The following is a 19,773-nucleotide window of genomic DNA, read 5'->3' as shown; positions in this document are numbered from 1 at the left end:
AGGGGATAGGGAGGCGTTATGAACACATAGGGGCCCTACACAGGGGATAGCGAGGCGCTATGAACACATAGGGGCCCTACACAGGGGATAGCGAGGCGCTATGAACACATAGGGGCCCTACACAGGGGATAGCGAGGCGCTATGAACACATAGGGGCCCTACACAGGGGATAGCGAGGCGCTATGAACACATAGGGGCCCTACACAGGGGATAGCGAGGCGTTATGAACACATAGGGGCCCTACACAGGGGATAGCGAGGCGTTATGAACACATAGGGGCCCTACACAGGGGATAGTGAGGCGCTATGAACACATAGGGGCCCTACACAGGGGATAGCGAGGCGTTATGAACACATAGGGGCCCTACACAGGGGATAGCGAGGCGCTATGAACACATAGGGGCCCTACACAGGGGATAGCGAGGCGTTATGAACACATAGGGGCCCTACACAGGGGATAGTGAGGCGCTATGAACACATAGGGGCCCTACACAGGGGATAGTGAGGCGCTATGAACACATAGGGGCCCTACACAGGGGATAGTGAGGCGCTATGAACACATAGGGGCCCTACACAGGGGATAGTGAGGCGTTATGAACACATAGGGGCCCTACACAGGGGATAGTGAGGTGTTATGAACACATAGGGGCCCTACACAGGGGATAGTGAGGCGTTATGAACACATAGGGGCCCTACACAGGGGATAGTGAGGCGTTATGAACACATAGGGGCCCTACACAGGGGATAGTGAGGTGTTATGAACACATATGGGAAGGTTTATGTGGATAGACCCCCTTTAAGAGTTTTTTTTTTTTTTTTTTTGTAGCTTTTCATCTGAAATATTTGTACTTCAGAGCACACTGTTATTATTTGACGTGGCTCTGCGATGAATGTAATCCTCCCCACGATGAGCTCATGTTTCCATTCATATAAAGGAAACGATCCAATCCCCTTGTTTCGTTTCCTCCCAACATCGGACGGTCCAGTAGCAGACTTCGGCTCGCTCCGTCGCTCCTCGGAAGTCTTCGGTAATTTCCGTACGCGCCGACCAATCCGATCCCTCCTTTCATAGCCGGCTGGCGACCTGGCTTTTTTTTTTTGTTCTCGTGAGGGACCACGCCCCCCCCTCAGTGCGCGCATTGGAATGCGGCTCTTCTGTTGGTCGGAGCCGTTGCGTCCGCCCCGGGCTGAAGCGTAACTCCACCTTCTGCCGCTCGAGAGGACACGGCACCGGAGACACGGGAGGTCGGTTCGGAGCAGCTCGGTTCACGCAGGCGCCTCAGGAAGGGGACGTGTTCGGGCGCTGGAAGGGTAATAAAGCTGCACGGGGGATACCTGCAATTCAGCATCTTCCAGCTCGCTCCGTCCTCACCCATTAATCACGGTATTCCAGTGCAATGCCAGCAGGGCCGCCCCTCAGCCGCTCGGTGGGCACGGCCTCCCTCATCCCAGGGCTGTGTATGGAAGGTGCCCGGCCATTGTGCTGTACAGGGGGCCTGGAGGATGCTGCAGGGCTCAGCTTCACTCACTGGCTTCTCACACAGGGATGCACCCTACAAATGCCCAGAGGGTTCGTCTTATCCTCTGCTATGTATGTTGGGTTACTCTTCATATGAGGGGTGACTGGGCCTTGGATCAGCAAAAATATCTTTATATGTCCCTGTCATACATAGGGTGGTACCTTCACCCATTCTATGCACCCCCCCCCCCCCCCAATACTTACCTGAGCCCCATCATGATCCAGCAATGTACGTGAGAGCCTCATCTCTCCCTCCTCATTGGCTGAGACAGCAGTGGTAGCCGTACTGTCACAGCCAATGAGAAAGGAGTGGGGGTGTGGCCGAGCCATGCTCCATGCGTGAATGGACAGTAGGCAGCGCCAGCGGGGGACCCAGTAGAAGATCAGGGGCTGCTCTGTGCAAAACTATTGCACAGAGCAGGTATGACATGTTTATTATAAAGGGGGGAAAAAAGTCTTTATCACTTTAATGCTATACTTCAGGCTGGAAAAAAAATATCCCTGCTGTGCCCCTCCTTCCCTGCACTGCAAGGGTTAAATCAGAAGTAAACCTAATGTCTTAAATGCATGTTCACATCTGTACGTTGTAAAATGTGATACGCATTTTTGAAAACTTGTGTTTTAAAATACAATACACCGCAGAATGTGTTTTACGCGTGTTGTCCTCCCTGGTCACCTGGGAAGAATGGACGTGACTCAGATAATGCGCTTAATAAATAAAATCATGCAGTGAGTTTTTGATGGATTTCCATTGATCGTGACGGAGGGTACCTTTCCATTAATGATAATGGAAGGTGCATTTCCATTGACAATAATATAAGGTGTGTTTTTGTTGCAGTTTTCACACACAATACTGGAAATGCAGCAAGCAGGACTTTTTTAAGAGAGCAGTGCATTATACAAAAAAAAACACTGTTCATAGATGTGAATATCTATTTGATTTAAAGAATAAGTTACCTCAACACTTTGTTCCTGATATACCATGTACTTGTATGAGAATGTATCCTGTTCTTTGTATTGCTTCCTTTATGTGAAATCCCTGGTGTTCCTGCTAGTCCCCTCTGCTTTCCTATTAAAAACTGACCACACCAAGCAGGAGAGCACAGCCTGGTCAGTTTTCTTTACTGAGAGCTCAGCCTGTTTTCCAATGATTAGACTTCTGCTGACTTCTCTCTTCACCCCCCTCACAGTCTTTAAATGGGAAGATAAGATCACTGTACAGTATTGTTGCTTATCCTCCCCTAGCTCTCAGGTTGGGTTCACACAGAGTGGATCCATTGGACAGACTTCGCTAGCTCAGCTTGGGATCACTCTGTTTAGTCCCCCTGAGCAGGCAGATGACAGGTCCATCTCCGCTCACTGTGCAGGGACAGACCTGTCAGAGCCCCACTGTTCTCTATGGAAAGATCGGATGAAAAGAGACAGCCTGTCCATTTTTATCCGATCAGCTGGATGGATGGTGTATGGCCAACAGTCTGTTTTGAGTGGATCTTGGTGGATTGGATTGGAGGCGGGTGTCAGCGGACAGATGTCAGCAGAGATCTGCCTGCCTGTAGAAGTCAATAGGTGGCCCGCTCGGATCCACCTGAAAAACGGACAGGCAGGTATAAAAGGGACTTTATACAGCTGAGAACAGAGGGAATGTGATCAGTTCTAAAAAAAAAAAAAAAAAAAAAAAAAAAAAAAAAGGTATTTTATAATGTTGTGTGTGGTGGTGTTTTTTTTTTTTTTTTTTTTATCTATATACAAGTGTTTTGCCTTTCTTTTCTATTTTAATAAAATAGGCTTGTTTTACAAGGCGAGGGTTTACACACAGTTTATGGGGGGCTATTTTACTTGCACTTTTGACATGCTGGGAACATTTTACATGGCACAGGTGTGAACATGGCCTAATTTGTTTCCCAAAACTGTAAAGCTGGCTACACCTTATACTATTTTTATTGTTCAATTTGCTGTAGATTTGCCTTCAACTATGTAGTGCAAGTGCCTACCTGATGACATACAATCTAACCGGGGCGAGGTTTGACCTCATATTATATAGTTTTGGTAAATCCTAAAGGAAAATTGTATGTTTAGCCAGCATTACATTCAAAGCATGCCATGAATGATACATTTCCTAGTTGAACTTTAATCAGAAAATGAAGTCCTGCTAGATCACTCCAGGCTGGCCCCTTCTTTCAGGTATAGCTGTGTAAAACATTAAACATAAGTGTCTATACTGTTTAAAATCCAGTAATACACTGTTTTACCCTGCTCTGTACATGCTCAGTTGCTCTCCCTTTTTAAGGCACTCCCAAGTTTGTAGAGGCCGATCTGCTGTCAGCCTTAAAGCAGAATTAAACCGTCCTATGCTTTACAGCCAAGGAAGCTGCTTCTGTTTGATCTGCAACAGCTATGACACCAGCCATTTGATGGTTTGGTTGAGCACACAAGCAAATGTGATAGTATTACCGGCATGCTGGGAACATTAACAGTTTTTTAAAAACGGTTAAAATGATTCATTTAAGTGATTGTAAAGGATCGGTTTTTATTTTTTTTAAAATAACAAACATGTCATACTTACCTCCACTGTGCAGCTCGTTTTGCACAGAATGGCCCCCGAACATCGTCTTCTGGGGTCCCCTGGCGGCTCTCGCGGCTCCTCCCCGCATTAGATAACCCCCTAGGAGAAGTGCTCTTCTGGGGGGTTACCTTGCAGGCGCGCTCCCGAGTCCAGCATTTGTGTCCACAGACATGAATGCTGGACTTGGCCCTGCCCCCCCCGGCGCCCACATCGTTGGATTTGATTGACCGCAGCGGGAGCCAATGGCTGCGCTGCTATCAATCTATCCAATCAAGGGCCGGGACCCTGTGGAGAGAGGGACAGCGCATCCCCGCCAAGGAGATGAAGGGGCTCATGTAAGTAAAACGAGGGGGGGGGGGGGGGGGTTACTGCCAGGTGTGGGTTTTTTTTTTTTTTTGGTTTTTTTTTCACCTGAATGCATAGGTTAATGCATAGGATGCATGAAGGTGAAAAAAAATGAGGGTTTACAACCCCTTTTAGTTCTGCTTTATGATTGACTGCTGTTCAGAGGCTGGCAGCCTCCAGCAAGAAGAAACAGGAGCAATCCTGGAGGCAATTTACAGCACACATTAATTTTGGTAGCATAGTTATTAATGTGGACGGTATGTTCCTTGCTAAAGAACCATTATTTTTTATCAAGTTGCTATGGGTAAAGTTCCGCTTTAAAGTGTTACTAAACCCAGTAATATGAAAATAATTCATCCACCCCCCTGCGGTGCCCACAGCTTATAAATCTTCTTTTTACATTAAAATACTGCCAGTATATACCTTTTTTTTTTTCTTTTTTTTTTTTTTTTTTTTTGGCTGATCTGTGTACCATGGTCACATGATAAACTGCAGGGTATGCTCAAGTGCTGAGTGTTCAGGTAGGAGGAGATTTCCACTACAGCCTGTGTCCTCATGCTATTATGGGAGGCGGATCATCCATCAATCAAGATGTGACATGCCACCCACTGTGTTCTCCTGACATCCCCTTAAGTTCCACAGTGAGTAAAACAAGCATGCTATTCTGCATATAGAGACAGATTTTACTGTTGTGGGATTAGTAATCCTTTAAGTAAACTCGCAACCAAACTGTCAAACCATCAAATGGTTGGTGTCATAGCTGATTACAAGTGCAGCACCATGGCAACTGCAGATCAAACGGTGGCTAAGATGAATGCTTCCTTGTCTGTAAAGGATAGGAGGGTTTATTTCTGGTATAGGTCTAGGGGGTACAGGGGTTGTGGATTATTATGTGCTCCAGTTGGCTACCTCTGTCTGTCCAACCGGGTCCCTGCAGCTTCCTCTCTAAGCCGCCCTAGGTTGTAAGCTTGCCTTCTTCACATACATTGCAAGGTTATACATGTCCATTCCTTCAGGCACAGAGCGCTCCATTGGAAGCTGTGGACTGTGATTGATGCTGAAGAGGGTTATTAGTGACTATCCGTCCTCAATGTTTGTATAGCTACACAGCTCTACAGGGTGACAACGCTGCAGTGATTCACTGTTGTCCAAATAGTGTTGTCACCCTGTGGAAGAAGGCCATGGACTGGCTTTTTCTTGAGTACTAGCAAGAGTATGCCTTTTTGTTAAATGGCTAAATATGAAAGGGCTTGTTGTAGCCGTGGTGATGTGCATTGGTACCCTCAGCGGGTTGCTTTTGGAAAAGGTAACTGATGCACTTGTATTTGCATCAGAAGTTTTGCCAGATAATTTTTATTTTGGGTATGATTGTTGTCATCCTATACTGTATTGTGCATTGCTAACTCTAAGAACACTGGCACAGCGACATTTTTTTTTTTTTTCATGCCTGTAGTACATGAGAGGAAAGCAAAACTGGAAAGAGCTTTTGGAGCAACCTGCTTTCTTGTTGAAGTAGATTGGCTTGAAGATTGCTGAGGGGCAAGACTATGGCATGTCGCATAATATTCAGTAGATGATTGTGATGTGTGTCTGCTATGTAGACCTGGATGTGAGAGGTGCCTGAGTTGCATAAAATGAGTCTTTTCCTTTGCAGGAAGCACTGTAGAGTTTTCTGGGTGATTTATTCTTCTGGATTCTGCTATAAATGCATATTTGCCAAGTGTCTCCGGTTTTCAAAGTACACACTTGTTTTAGTGTCCCTGGAAATGCTCCTAGTGTTTTTGAAACAGAAGATTCTACTCTTACCATGGCTTCTTAAAGCGGAGTTCCACCCACATTTTTCACTCCTAACCATGCAGCACTAATGTGCATCCTTAAAATGAATTGGCAATTTATTTTTTTTTTCTGTTCACTTACCTGACTTATGCCTATATCTAATTTCACTTCCTCCTCTAGGGGGGTTTGCGGCCGTAGACGTCAATTCCGGTTTTGCATTGGCTCCTGGGAGATCTTGGTCAGGTTGGCATGGCGTCTGGAAATTCTTGGCCAGCTTGGCATTTCACGGCTCCAGTAACATTTAACATTGGCGTCTATGGAAAATCATGGTCAGCTTGGCATATCACAGCCATGCCAAGCTGACCACAGTTGCACCGCCACTGTGCATGCTGCACAGAATCCAGGAAGGACGACACTGGCTTCAGATGCCCACGCTGGAGATGGCCACGCTGTGCAGGAGCTTCACAGAGTCAGAAAACGATGCTGCACAAATAGAAAACCTGGGCATAGTTTACAGCTTACCTTTGTTACATTGCATGAGTATTCTAGGGGTATTTTTATCTTTAAAAGTCTTCTTTCGGCCGGAACTCTGCTTTCAGGGTGAATTCTGGGAACCTTTTAAAATACACAAATCCAATGCAGGTCTGTAGACAAAAAGCATACAGATAGGAAGAGCGAGCGCAAAGAGATGAGGTTATCGGTGTACTGCTTCTCTGTTCGCTATCCAGTCACGGGGGGGGGGGGGGGGTGTGTCATGGACGACCTGGACTCAGAGGAAGTAGGTTGGATGAGGCTGGCCATCAGACTCTAAACATCTAGTGGCAGAAATAAAAGTACAGTGGGAGATTGAAGGTAAATATATTGTAGCAAAAGCTGTTTTTTTTTTTTTTTTTTTTTTTTTTTTTTTTTTCTTTTTTCCTCAACTATTCATTACAGGTTTTCAAATAGGGAAATTTACATAGCACAATTCCATACTGTGTTCACACCAGTCCTAGTCCTCTAAGGTCCCTATTTCACATGCATACATACTCATACTAGCTCCAGTTTAGGCAGGAGCCATTTAAATTTCCTTTTGGAGTACCTGGAGGAAACGCAGACACAGGAAAGACGTGCAAACTTCTGACTTGCATTGAACCGAGGACCTCAGCGCTGCAATGGTCTAGTTAGTTATTTATTTAGGAATTTCTGATATAATTTATTTTGAGATTGTTATATCATATAGTCCTCTGATATGGGATTTTGGAACTAGTCACCTTAAACGGTGACTCTAGCATTGGGAGGAAGCTATTTAAAGCACTTGTTAACCCCCCCAAAAAAAAAAAGAAAAAAAAATTGCTGCTTCTGTCCCTTTAATGTGAAATTAGCAGCATGGTGCTTTTGCTTTTTAAATTATCCCTCCGTATCTCCTACAATGCTGACAACCGCAGGACCAGTGTTAATTTTGACCTCAAATTTCGATTTAGTTTTAGTCATAGTCTTTTGACTAAAATGCCACTGTAGTTTTAGTTGTATTTTAGTCATACTGAATTTTATTTTTGCTTAGTTTTCATCACTGAAATCATGCAGCTGATGAAAACTGTGACAAATATTTTTGTAACCAAATTAACACTGCGCTGGGCTATGGGAAAACCAATAGGTGATGTCACTGCACCCAGAATTCCCAGCCATTGTTGAGTGCTCACTGACACAGAACTGCAGGAGCCTGGCATTGCACCCACAATCCACTGATGTCAGTTGCAGTGCTTTGTAGGCCCATTTGCAAAAATTAATACATGTACGTTTTTTTTGCAAATATACGGTATATGCATTTTATTTTTGAAAATCGTAAACTTGGCATTTAACTTGGCTACGTGAACAGATTATTACAAGTCATAAAACAGGAGTAGATTTAGGCTAGTCATAAATGTATTGATTTCTCTTTATTCAGTATGAACCCTAAATATGGGTGTAAAAGGTGGAGTTGGCCTTTTTATTGCGTTCCGAATAAAGTCCCCAATACTTACCTCTCCAGTCTGGAGTCCCTTGTCAGCATCTTCCACCTGGCTTCTTTTGGATGACAGGCTGCGACCATTCTCATTGGCATGTACAGGAGTTCAGTCATCCCAGCACACAGAATCTGTGGCAAAATGTAAACTGAGCTGTGCTTGTGCAGCTTAGTGTACATTCTAAAGAAGCAGGCAGGTTGTGTTTTTTTTTTTTTTTTTTAATTTATTTTTTTATCGGCTTTTCCTCACTTGCGTCTGAAGGACGCAAGTAGAGAAGAGCCGATCGGCGTCTCTCTCTTGACAGGGGGGTCTGTGCTGATTGTTTATCAGTGTGGATGCCTGCCCAGGACCACCAGGGATGCCCTGAGGAACCTCAACAGGTATGCCACCCTAGACCACCAGGGATATGCCAATCAGTGCCCAGGCAGCTGCCAATCAGTACCCATTAATATTGGCTGCCGATGCCATCAATGCCCATCGGTGCCACCTCATCAGTGCCATCTCTTTGGTGCTGCCGTATTAGTGCCCGTCAGTGCAGCTTATCAGTGCCCATCAGTGAAGGAGAAAACCGTATTTTTTACAAAATGTTATAACAAGCAAACTTTATTTTTTTTTATTTTTATTTTTTTTTCAAAATTTTTGGTCTTTTTTTATTTGTTTAGCAAAAAATAAAAACTGCAGAGGTGATCAAATACCACCAAAAGAGAGCTCTATTTGTGGGAAGAAAATTGTAAAAGTTTTGTTTGGGTACAGTGTAGCATGACAGCGCAATTGTCATTTAAAATGTGACAGCGCTGAAAGCCCTAAATTAGCTTGGGCAGGAAGGGGGGTAAGTGCCTGGTATTGAAGTGGTTAAAAAAAAAAAATTGAAAGCATTCAAAAATGTGAAAGTCACTCAGGGCCAGTTCATACCACATGCAGTCCAGTGTGTTTTTGTTATGCATCAAAACCGCATGGAAAGTAGAATATATGGTTTCCAATGGCATAGTTCACACCAGTGTGGTCAGTTCCAGAAAAAAAAAAGTAGAACATGCTGAATTTTTCCTGTGCTGAAACGCATCCAAAATGCACTGGACCCCAGTGTAGTGGGGAAAAAAACAGGAAAAAATAAGGAAAAAAAGCACCTGGAATGCATCCGGAAACGCATCAAAAACGCGCATGCAGAAACGCACTGAATGAATCTGGAGTGTGTTTTTTGTGGTGTGAACCGGCCCTCAATGTGGAATTCCTGCCTAACAGGAAATTAGGACCTTCATGAAAATAGCTCGAAGTGCTGTGTCTTTCTGCTGCTCAGTTCCCCTGTCATCAGCAGAGTCACTTCTGACAAATTCTCTAACAGCAGCTGGAAATTTGTGTTGGGGAGGCAACATTTTAGATAGACGAGCAGAGATTTTGTCTATTCAGACTGCACTTCTTCAAGTTTCTTCGTCCTCTGCCTTGGTTGGGGGGCTGTGTTGTGGATGCTTTTGTACATTGTGGTTAGTAATTTGAATTGTATATGTTTGGCTAGTGGAATCCAGTGAGGGGGCTCAGAGTTGCAGATTCTGAGAACTGGAGAAAGTGTCAATGAACTACAAGTGCTGGGATCACTATACTTTTGTGTTTTATTGAGAAATCTGTCTCACCTGTGCCATGGTGGCAGGTTGGACCTGTAGTTTATTCATTCACAGAGATCTGTGACTAAATGATGCTGCTGTGCAAGATGGAGCCATACACAGCTGCCCCGATTCCAAATCTGATAGCGGCTGTAGAGGGGAAGGACCCCCACATGCTGTCGTGGTCTGAAAGCAGGGTTTATTGGGTTGGCTGAGGAACTTTACCATCAGCTGTAAACTCTCTTGCTTCCCCTTCACGTAGACAGATTGCTTTTTATTTCCACAGAGTGATGTCATAGCTGTCTGCTGGACATTGGAAATATAAGTAAATATTTCCCGACATGGGATAACCCATCAGTCAGTTTTACAGATTAGGCTATTTTCGGTTCTCGGATGCAAGTAGAAATTTGGTTTCTGCCGCCTTATAAAGACAGACAGCCTCATACTAATATTTCTGTTGATGCTGTAAATATGTAGGAATGTAAGGTTTAGAATCTTCTCGCTTTTAATGAGCGGTCTAGATAATACAGTGACGTTAAAGCATTTTGGGAAGAAGAAGAAGAAGAACATAATATATGCCGTAGTCTGTATGTGATCATAAAGCACATTTGGTTTAGTAAGACCTCTTTCACACTAAGGAGCTTTTCAGGCGTTTTAGCGCTAATATAGCCTGTAAATCTCCTCTCATGCCTCCCCAGTGTGAAAGCCTGAGTGCTTTCACACTGGGGCGCTGCGCTTGCGGGATGGGAAAGAGTGAGAATGGGAAAAAGTCCCGCAAGCAGCATCTTTGGGGCGGTTTGGGAGCAGTGTATACACCGCTCCCAAAATGCCCTACCCATTGAATTGAATGGGCAGTGCTGCCGAAGTGCCTGCGAAACACTTCGGCAGCGCCACAATACATGGGTGCTTTTAACTCTTTCAGCCACAAGCAGGGGTTAAAAGCGCCCTGCTAGCGGCTGAAATGCACTGCTAAAACTAGCATCGCTTTACCGCTAACGGGCCCCTGCCCCAGTGTGAAAGTACCGAAGGGTAGACCGGATTTTCTTGACGTTTTTGCTGTTTATACTGTATCTGATTCCAGAGCAATACTGAATGTAAAAAGTGCGTTTATAAGTGATGTGCCTTTCTTGTGCTGCTCTCTTAACCAGGCTGGATTTAATTTAAATCGATTTAAATCACAATTTAAGGCACCAGTAAAAAGGCTTAATTTAAATAATAATTTTTAAAGAGCAACTGTCATCTCTGTCCCGCAGCGGCTCCTCTGACCTGTTGACTCACCGAAGTCCCATTCACTTTAATGGGACGGCTGGTGATGCGGCAGTGACACAACAAGGTGAGGGACGTGGTGGCAGCAGGTGAGTGGATGCCCGCTAACAGGCGCTGCCATGATTGATCTGGAATGACAGGTGTTCTTTAAATGTAAGGACGTATTCTTGCTGGTAGTTAGCATCTTTAATATTTGCAAACAAAATGAAGGTTTCCTAATCTGACTAAGCTGTCAGATTAATAAAACGGCGATATCAGAACCAATTCAATCCATACAGTTTTTAGTGTACATAGATTTGCAAAACGGATAAAGGAAAGGAAAACTTTTTGGTTTATCTCATGGTTACTGTGAAATTATGTGAATACATCAATGCAGTGCATGTTATCCCAGCTTGCAGAGCTTGGATTCATTGAATGAGTTTACCAAAAATTTAATTATTGCAGAATATACAGCCTCATGCTACATAACCAAGCTCCATTTCATGTTGAATAAACTAAATTCTTAATGTAAATTAATTAAATGGAACACTATCTTTAGATAGCTTTTTTTTTTTTTTTTCTCATTGATTTATATCCACCTCGCTTTTAACACATTCCCAAAGTAAAAGTGTCTTACACATAAAACACTGTTTATGGGCAAATTTTCAGTAGGCAGCTCTTATTACTCCTAAAGATCCCAAACTTTCTGTTGATTTTTCTATTGCTACAGTTAGAAACATGCTATTTATAATTTTTTTTTTTTTCACCTGCTGGCACTTGGGCTCTGTTCACATCTCCACGTTCTGAATTACCACAATTCGCAATAGCGATAAATCGTGGGACGCCCGTGCGTTCCCCGTTAATTTTAATAGCACCCCAATCGTGGCACGATTTTCCTGTGATTCATTGGGCGACAATCGCAGTAAAATCATGCGAACAGAATCACGGGGGGTGGGGCTGTCGCCCAAAAGAGGTATATGAGCTTCTTTTGAGCAAGGGCATCCTGCGATTCTATTTGTGCTGTTTTACCGCAAATGTCACCCGCATACGCCAAGATGTGAACAGAGCCTTAGATTGAAATGGGATCCGTGTTAAATTAGCTGATGGGTGGCCTAGCCAGGAAACTGACTGTGGACCAAGTGGAAGTGGTAAAGCCTGATTGACATCTCTGCTTTCCCTGTACTTGCTAAACACTGCCATGCCATAACAGTGAAGACTTCACCTTTAGTGGCTCAGCAGGGACTTTCTGCAGGACTTGTCTCCCAGCACATTTATTAACCAATCAGGGCTTGGCAGTGAAGACTGGTCCTGGAGAAAGCCTTCTACTAGGCTCCTAGTTTGCTCACTGTCGCTGTGTTATAAAGGCAGATGAATAAAAGGAGGGAAACAGGACGCATTTCTAATATCCTTAGCATTATTCGATAACGTATTGTTAAAGTCTGTCCAGTAAAGTTCAAGGTGTTATATGTCTGCTAATATCCCTGAAACCTGTTTACTGGTTAAAAAGACACTGAAAATTGCAGTGAAGGGCCATGTCATTGTCAGACTTCCTGCCATAAACATACTGAGATCTTGGGTTGGAGACTCCTGGGAAACTGAAAAAATTAGGTGTTTGCAGGTACTGTACATGTTTCTCAGTTTTGAGATCAGCTTAAGTCTTCCATTTGAAAATGTGCTTCTGGACTTTGAGGTGATCAAGGAAGAGTTATATGAAAATAGGCACAGCATTGGCTACTAGCTGAAATTAATGGAATCCCAAGTTATTACCCTATTTGCAGTGACAAGTAAAGGGGTGGTGAAGCCATACACATGCTGCATCCCATGAACTTTTGTACCCTTTGGACCCTAAAAAACTTGGATGTGCAAATATCAAATTTTAATCATGGGATAATTTTCCTGGTCATTGTGGAATTTGCATTTGTTGCAGTTCCAAAATGTGTCAATTTTATTGTGGCTTCAGTTTAATATTGCATTTGTTTTATAAATTTGAGTAGCTATTGAGATGGGTTTAGCTTTTTAAATAGCCTGTTTTTATCGGGATGCCTGCTGTGTACCACAAGGAACCTACAGCCAACACATGCTTCTTCTGTGCCCAACTTTGATGTGATTTGGGGCTGAGATTACCTGTAATTTCCATTATTGCATCACTTACTGCCATCCTTTGGTTGTCTTGTTGTGGTGTCAATGGCCCCACCCACAACTCCTTGGACACACACCCCTTGGCTGTTACCATCTAGAAGTATTTCAATAATTGTAAAACTATTTGTTAAGCTGATCTCCTGCACATACACAAAGCACATCCGAAACCTCTATATAGATGCTACTATCTGTATACTCCAATGGGTACTTTGTGAAAATCCAACACAAATATTTTTGATTAAAGCTGGCCATAGATGGATCGACTCTGAGCTGAGGTTTGAATCATCCCAGGGCAGGCTGGTTATACTGAAGCCGATCCATTGATTGATTGACGTCAGTATAACCAATCTGTCAGATATTTTGCCTAAGGGAAAGGCTTTCCGCTGACAGAACACAATAGCACTGCTGGAGGGATTCCCCCATCAACGCTGACTGTTGATATGCAAATCAAGCAAATTGCTTCCTTCAGCCAGTGGTTCTAGAAAGAGAAAATGACATCACCTATGGCAGGGGTGTCCAACCTTGTGACCTTCCTGGGCCACGTTGAAAGAAGAGGAATTGTCTTGAGCCACACATAAATGACACTAACAATAAGGATCGCTAATGAGCAGGAAATGTCAAGCAGATCACTGATACAGTTATAATTATCTGAGTAATAAAACGTCATTCCCCCCCCCATTTTTTTTTTTTGCTTAAAATAAAAGAGGGAAACTTAAAACTGCGATGTTTGACACCGTTTTCCTAACGCATCAATATCTGGTTCGATTGATGTAGTAACAGTTCTCGGTGAATTCTCAAGGTGCTCATCAGATATATTGGTTCTAATTTTGCCCATCGTGTGCTTCATCCATGAGAATAGTTGCTCACAAATGAGGATGAGCTCCAGCAAGTTCGCACAGCCCACGTGCAGTGCCCACAAGGAAGTTGGCACGGCGCTGCGCTAATCACAGGCAGTGAGACATTTTCCCGATGTGCGGCTGCAGAGATCAGGAAATGTCTCACTGCCTGTGATAAGCGCAGCGCCGAGCCGACTTCTTGGTGGCCTTGGCACGTGCAGAATGCGAACACGCCGGAGCTCATCCTTACTCACAAATATAGGTGCTGCCGAAAACTCATGACAAGTAAAGGCGTAATTGTGAAGAGTGGGAAAATTTTTCTTCGGGAAGATAAACTTGATAAAAGTTCAGTAAACAGACGCTGTCAAATTTTCTTTCTTTCTTTCTTTCTTTCTTCTTCTTCTTGTTCTTCTTCTTCCTGTCTGTGTCAATGGACGCCTGGAGCGCTGGCGGGGGGGCCCCAGAAGAAGAGGATCGGGGTTGCTCTGTGCAAAGCTATTGCACAGAGCAGGTAAGTATAGGCATGTTGTCTTATTAAAAAAAATATATATATATATATATATATATATATATATATATATATATATAAGCTGTACATCCACTTGTTGACTGTGCTATAGCCAATTGACGTCTACAACTCGGTTGTTTAGTTCTGCTGGGCGCGGGTGGCATGCTCTGTGATCGTAGTGTCCTCCACACACTGCTGATCACTGATTGAGGTAAAGATCCAATCAGCAGCTCTTTACCACATGATCAGCTGTGTCTAATCACAGCTGATCATGAAGGTAAACAGATGCCAATTATCAGCACTCCTTTCCAGCAGGAGAAGAGAGCTGATAACTGCCATCTCTAAAAGGGACAGCTACACTGATAATCAGGGCACTCCTACCAGTGCTGCCTCATCAGTATACATCAATGAAAGAGAAAAATTACCTGTTTGCAAAATTTTATAACAATCTATGTGTTTTTTTTTTTTTTTTTTTTTTTTTTTATTAGCAAAAAATAAAAAACCCAGTGGTGATTAAATGCCACCAAAAGAAAACTCTATTTGTGTGACAATTTATAAAAATTTTGTTGGCTACAGTGTTGCATAACTGCGCAGTTGTCATTCAAAGTGCAACAGCGCTGAGAGCTGAAAATTGGCCTTGGCAGGAAGGGGGTAAAAGTGCCTATTAGGCAAGTGGTTAAGATTTATAAATATAATTCTCATCTACAGTAAAGCAGCTTGTGTTTTGTAAGACCCGGTTCACACAGGGGTGACCTGTCAGGCGACCTAGCCCCCTGACAAGTCGCGCTCCATTCAGTAGAATGGAACCGTTCTAATAGGAGAGACTCAAGTCGCTCCAACTTAGAAAAAGGTTCCTGTGCTACTTTGGGGTGACTTCAGAGCGGCCTGCTTTGACTTCTATACAGAAGTAGTTTTGCAAGTCGCGCTGTACAGGGTGACTTTGAAGCCACCCCTGTGTGAACCAGCACTAAAGGTTGTGTGATGTAACAATTTTACTGTTTGTTACATCTGATAAAAATCTTTCTATATTTTTTTTTTTTTTTTTTTTTTGTTATGAAAGAAATCCCATGGGAACTGTTTTGTTTAAATTACATTATCACGGATGTGAGGTACATTATTTCATGTACCAGATCACTATATGTATGTTGATCACTGTAGCACCACTACAGGTACACTTATAACATGTGCAGCTTTACAAGTCTTCAGTAGGAATGAATGTCAGGTGGACTCCATGTATACTGGCTTAAAAAAATGGTTGCTTCTAAAGGAGTTTTGTGTTTTGACTGTAGAAGCAGCTCAATGTTATCCTATGTGTCCTTGTACATTAGGACAATTGGGGGCAGGAAAAAAAAACCTTCTGGTTTGTGTTCTTGGTGTGAGCTTACTGGCAGGAGAATGCTAAACTGTGTACAAAAACGCTATGTGTGTGTGTGTGTTTTGTGTTTTTTTTTTTTTTTTAAGCCCTGTATGCAGTGAGCAAGCCGGAATCAGTGGAATTGGCGCAAAATTGAACTTTGCCCTTTGGCCATAATCCCACTCGGATAGCGAGTAAGTAAATGTGACGCAGAGTGTAGCATATTTGGTAGTCACATCTTTAGATTGTTGTAGCTAACAACACTATACCCCGCTTGCCTTAAATCTTTTGTTCCATTACAAAATCGTAAGGAGAAAAGTCAGCCTCTGCGTCATTCTAATACTTTGTGTGACCTTAGGTAAATCCTTTTCATTTCCCTGTAACTATTTATCTACCTGTTTAAATTGTATTAAAATTCTTTCCTCTCTCCCTTAACTGTGATGAGAACTGCCACGCAGACAAGAGCTGTGGAAATGAGCTGCCAAGATTTGGAGCATTAAACCCCTTTGGAATTGAGCATTGCCATTTAACTTTACATGCTTAAGCACTGTCATCATTGCTAAGCTTTTCCAGTGCTATTAGTATTCATAGTCTGCTGTCAGTTGCAGATGTTTTTTACTCCTATTTATAAAACTTTTCTGCCATTCCAGCAGATATCAGGTTAATAAAAGTTACTATTGAACTTCTTATACCCCTTTGACACAGCTGGGATTATGTTCAGGTAGACTGGCTAGTCCCAGACAAGTCTTCTTTGTGCAGCTGGGCAGTCAGTGACTGGTTTCAGCTTTCCTGTGCAGTCAGACAGGAGCAGTGTGTTCTCAGTTATGGTGACTGAGTAGAGGCTGGAGAGAACAGAAGGCAAAATAATCTCTGCCCATTCTAGAATTTGCATTTGTTGCAGGCCCTAAATGTCAATTTAGAACTCTTTATTGTGGTTTCAAACAAAACTTCATCCTTAATGGGAAGTTCCACTTTTCTGCCTCCTCCTGACACCCCCCCCTTCAACTTTTGGACAATTTGTCTTTGGTGGAGCGGGTACCTGGTTTTTATATCGCCAGGATCGCCTAGGCGGTCAAAGTGGAAGTTTGGCCCCACTCCATGCAGCCTCTTGTGACACATCATAAGTCCCAGGAGGCTGCAGAACCATTCACTCATCCATGTGCAGTGGGAAGCCAGCTGTGAAGCCATAAGGAGGGACTCCTGACATGCTGACACCGGGGTCCCAAAGGGGGGTGAAGGCCCGGCCCAGCTGAGGACAGTGCTGGATCCCTGGACAGGTAAGTGTCCTTTTACTATAAGTCAGCAGCGATAGTATTTGAAGCTGCCAACTTTTTTTTTTTTTTTTTTTTTTTTTTTTTGGTGGGGGACTGAAGAACCTTTTTAATTTTGCATTGGTTTTATAAATTAATTGTAGTGTCTATTGTGATGGTTTCAGCTTTTTAAATAGCCAGATGTTGCTTCCACTATTGTATATTTTATTTGTGAAGATCATTATCACAGCAGTGTTTAACTTTCCTCATCTTATCTTCCTCTATCCAAGGGCTAATGCCCCATACACACGATCCGATTATCGGACGAATGATCGTTTTTTTTTTTTTTTTTTTTTTCATGCCAATCTCACGTCGAATATGATATATGATGAGTTTACTAAAGTCAAGAAAATTCCCGTACGACAGAATAAAAATTCGGAAGTGATGTCGTGTTGTAATGCATTTGTGTTGCATTTTCGAACGATAGCTGTACTAATTAAACGAAAATCGTATCTGGCATCGTACGAAAAAAATTTCCGTGCATGTCCAATAGAATATCGGATGAACTGTCCTGGTCAGCTCTTGAAAGCTCTGTACTAACGCCAGTTTCTAGCTGTCAAGTTAAATCGTTCAGGAGAGGTTAAACAACGTCCCCATGTAACAAATGAAAAATATAAATGCAGCACAAAATAAAGAAGTTTGACGACATTATGGGAAATGTGGTCTCGGAGAGATGGGGCTCCTCTAAAGGTGACACCTGCATTGCTCGGAAGCACTGGGCCTAGAACCGGGTCACTTTTCAAAACTCCCCAATGGCGATTCAGAATATGTTTTATTTGCCTATGTTGAATGGAAAACTGGGTGAACATCGACCACTTAAATTTGTCATCAGAGGTGGACTTAGGACGTTCGGTGATAAGTGTATCTCGATCAATACACAAGATTCTAGTGATCTCTTGGTCTATGGTTGATGGTTGGTACCCTTTGGCAACAAATCGCTCCTTCAAAAAGTGGGCTTGCCTTACAAAATCACCAGAAGAGGAACAGTTTCTGCGAATACGTAGCAGCTGGCTCCGTGGGACAGATTCTAACCATGGACTGTAATGACAACTATCTGTAGAGATGTATCCATTTCTGTCCGTCGGCTTAAAATGGGTGGTGGTCACAATCCGACGGTCAACTATGGATATCTCCAGATCCAGAAACTGTATAGAGACAGAACTTGTCTTGTACGTAAGAAATATCCCCCTCTCGTTGTTATTGAGTGGCCATGAACTCATGGAGGGTTTCCTCGTCACCTTTCCACAGGAGGAGGATGTCGTCTATATATCTTGCCCATAGGCACAGTTCGGGCCGCTGTGATGGGTAGACGACATTCTCCTCCCATAGGGCCATGAAAAGGTTGGCGAGGCTGGGGGCAAATTTAGCCCCCATAGCCACGCCTTTCTTCTGCAAAAAGAATTGATGGTTATACCAGAAATAGTTGGTAAGTGTGGCAAATTGCAGAAGTTCCATGACAAAGCTTTGTTGGATAGATGGAATCTTGCTATTCTTAGCGAGGTAATATTTTACAGCCTCAAGTCCCAGTTTGTGTGTGATGTAGGTATATAATGTTGTGACATCCGCTGTAACCAGGATGAGATTGTCCTGGTACTCAACGGATGCTAAACGCCGAATGGTGTCCCCTGTATCCTTCAGATAGGAGGGGGCTTGACACACCAACGGTTGTAGAAAAAAATCAATGTAACGGCCAATTTTAGAAGTAACCGAGTCTATTCCGCTTATAATGGGTCTGCCCGGGGGCCTGGTAATGCTCTTGTGTATTTTCGGAAGATAATACATTACCGGGATCCTCGGGCCGACTGGGACAAGAAATTCTTTTTCTTTTTTATTTAAAATGCCCTGTCGATATCCTCGTTCTACAATATCTACTAATCCTTTTTTTGAAAACCTTTGTAGGATCATTATTCAGTGCCATATAGGTCTTGTCATAACTAAGGATACGACACATCTCGAGATGGTAATCTTCCTTGTCTAAAATCACCGGACCTCCACCTTTGTCGGCGGGTGAATTACTATGTCCTTATGTTCACAAAGGGATTTTAAGCCCGACTTCATTTTGGGGTGATCATATGCACGTCTGGTGGGTAATTGGTCTAAGTCCTTCAACACCAGGTCAAAAAAGACTTTGATGGCAGGAGCCATGTTATTCAGGGGATTAAAAAGTGAAGGATTCGCTAGCCCAGAGTGTATTACTCTTCTCTCGTTTCCTTCAGTCTCCACTATATTTCCAGTGTCTGAATTAGTGGGATTACTTAAAAAGTGCCTCTGGATATTAAGTTTCCTTTTAAATTTTAAAATGTCAAAGGTCCCAAATTTACTTGGGTTTAATTGCGCCTTCTTTTTCCAGGCCCGCCGCCCCCCTCGGGTGCCTCGTTTGCATCTGCTCTTCTTTTGGGGCCTAAAGGTCCCTTGGGAAAATCCTCATTATAGGGAGGATTGGGGCGTGCTTGGTTATAAGTGTAAGGTGATTTATCATATTGATTATACTCATTATCCCTGTAAGGGTATGAATTATAATATTGTTGTCTCTGAGGTTCTTCTCGGAGAGGAGAGAATCTATTGTAGGTGCGAATGGGAGGGGGAGTGCGATTTAATT

The 19,773-nt window shown here is 43.2% G+C and overlaps 1 protein-coding gene across 1 annotated transcript in view; it reads left to right on the top strand.

Moving 5' to 3' along the window:
- The first annotated feature begins 1,188 nt into the window (after nt 1-1,188).
- SPATS2 (spermatogenesis associated serine rich 2) overlaps nt 1,189-19,773 on the top strand; it is a 149,742-nt gene continuing 131,157 nt past the window's right edge. The window contains exon 1 of the mRNA XM_073614025.1: nt 1,189-1,310. The gene's annotated coding sequence lies outside the window, so the exon portion shown is untranslated. The remainder of the gene's footprint in view (nt 1,311-19,773) is intronic.

Source organism: Aquarana catesbeiana, linkage group LG02, assembly GCF_042186555.1.
Source record: "Aquarana catesbeiana isolate 2022-GZ linkage group LG02, ASM4218655v1, whole genome shotgun sequence".
Taxonomy (NCBI): Eukaryota; Metazoa; Chordata; class Amphibia; order Anura; family Ranidae; genus Aquarana; species Aquarana catesbeiana.
Note: the sequence above shows the minus strand (reverse complement) of the source record. Positions and strands in the feature narration are given on the sequence as shown.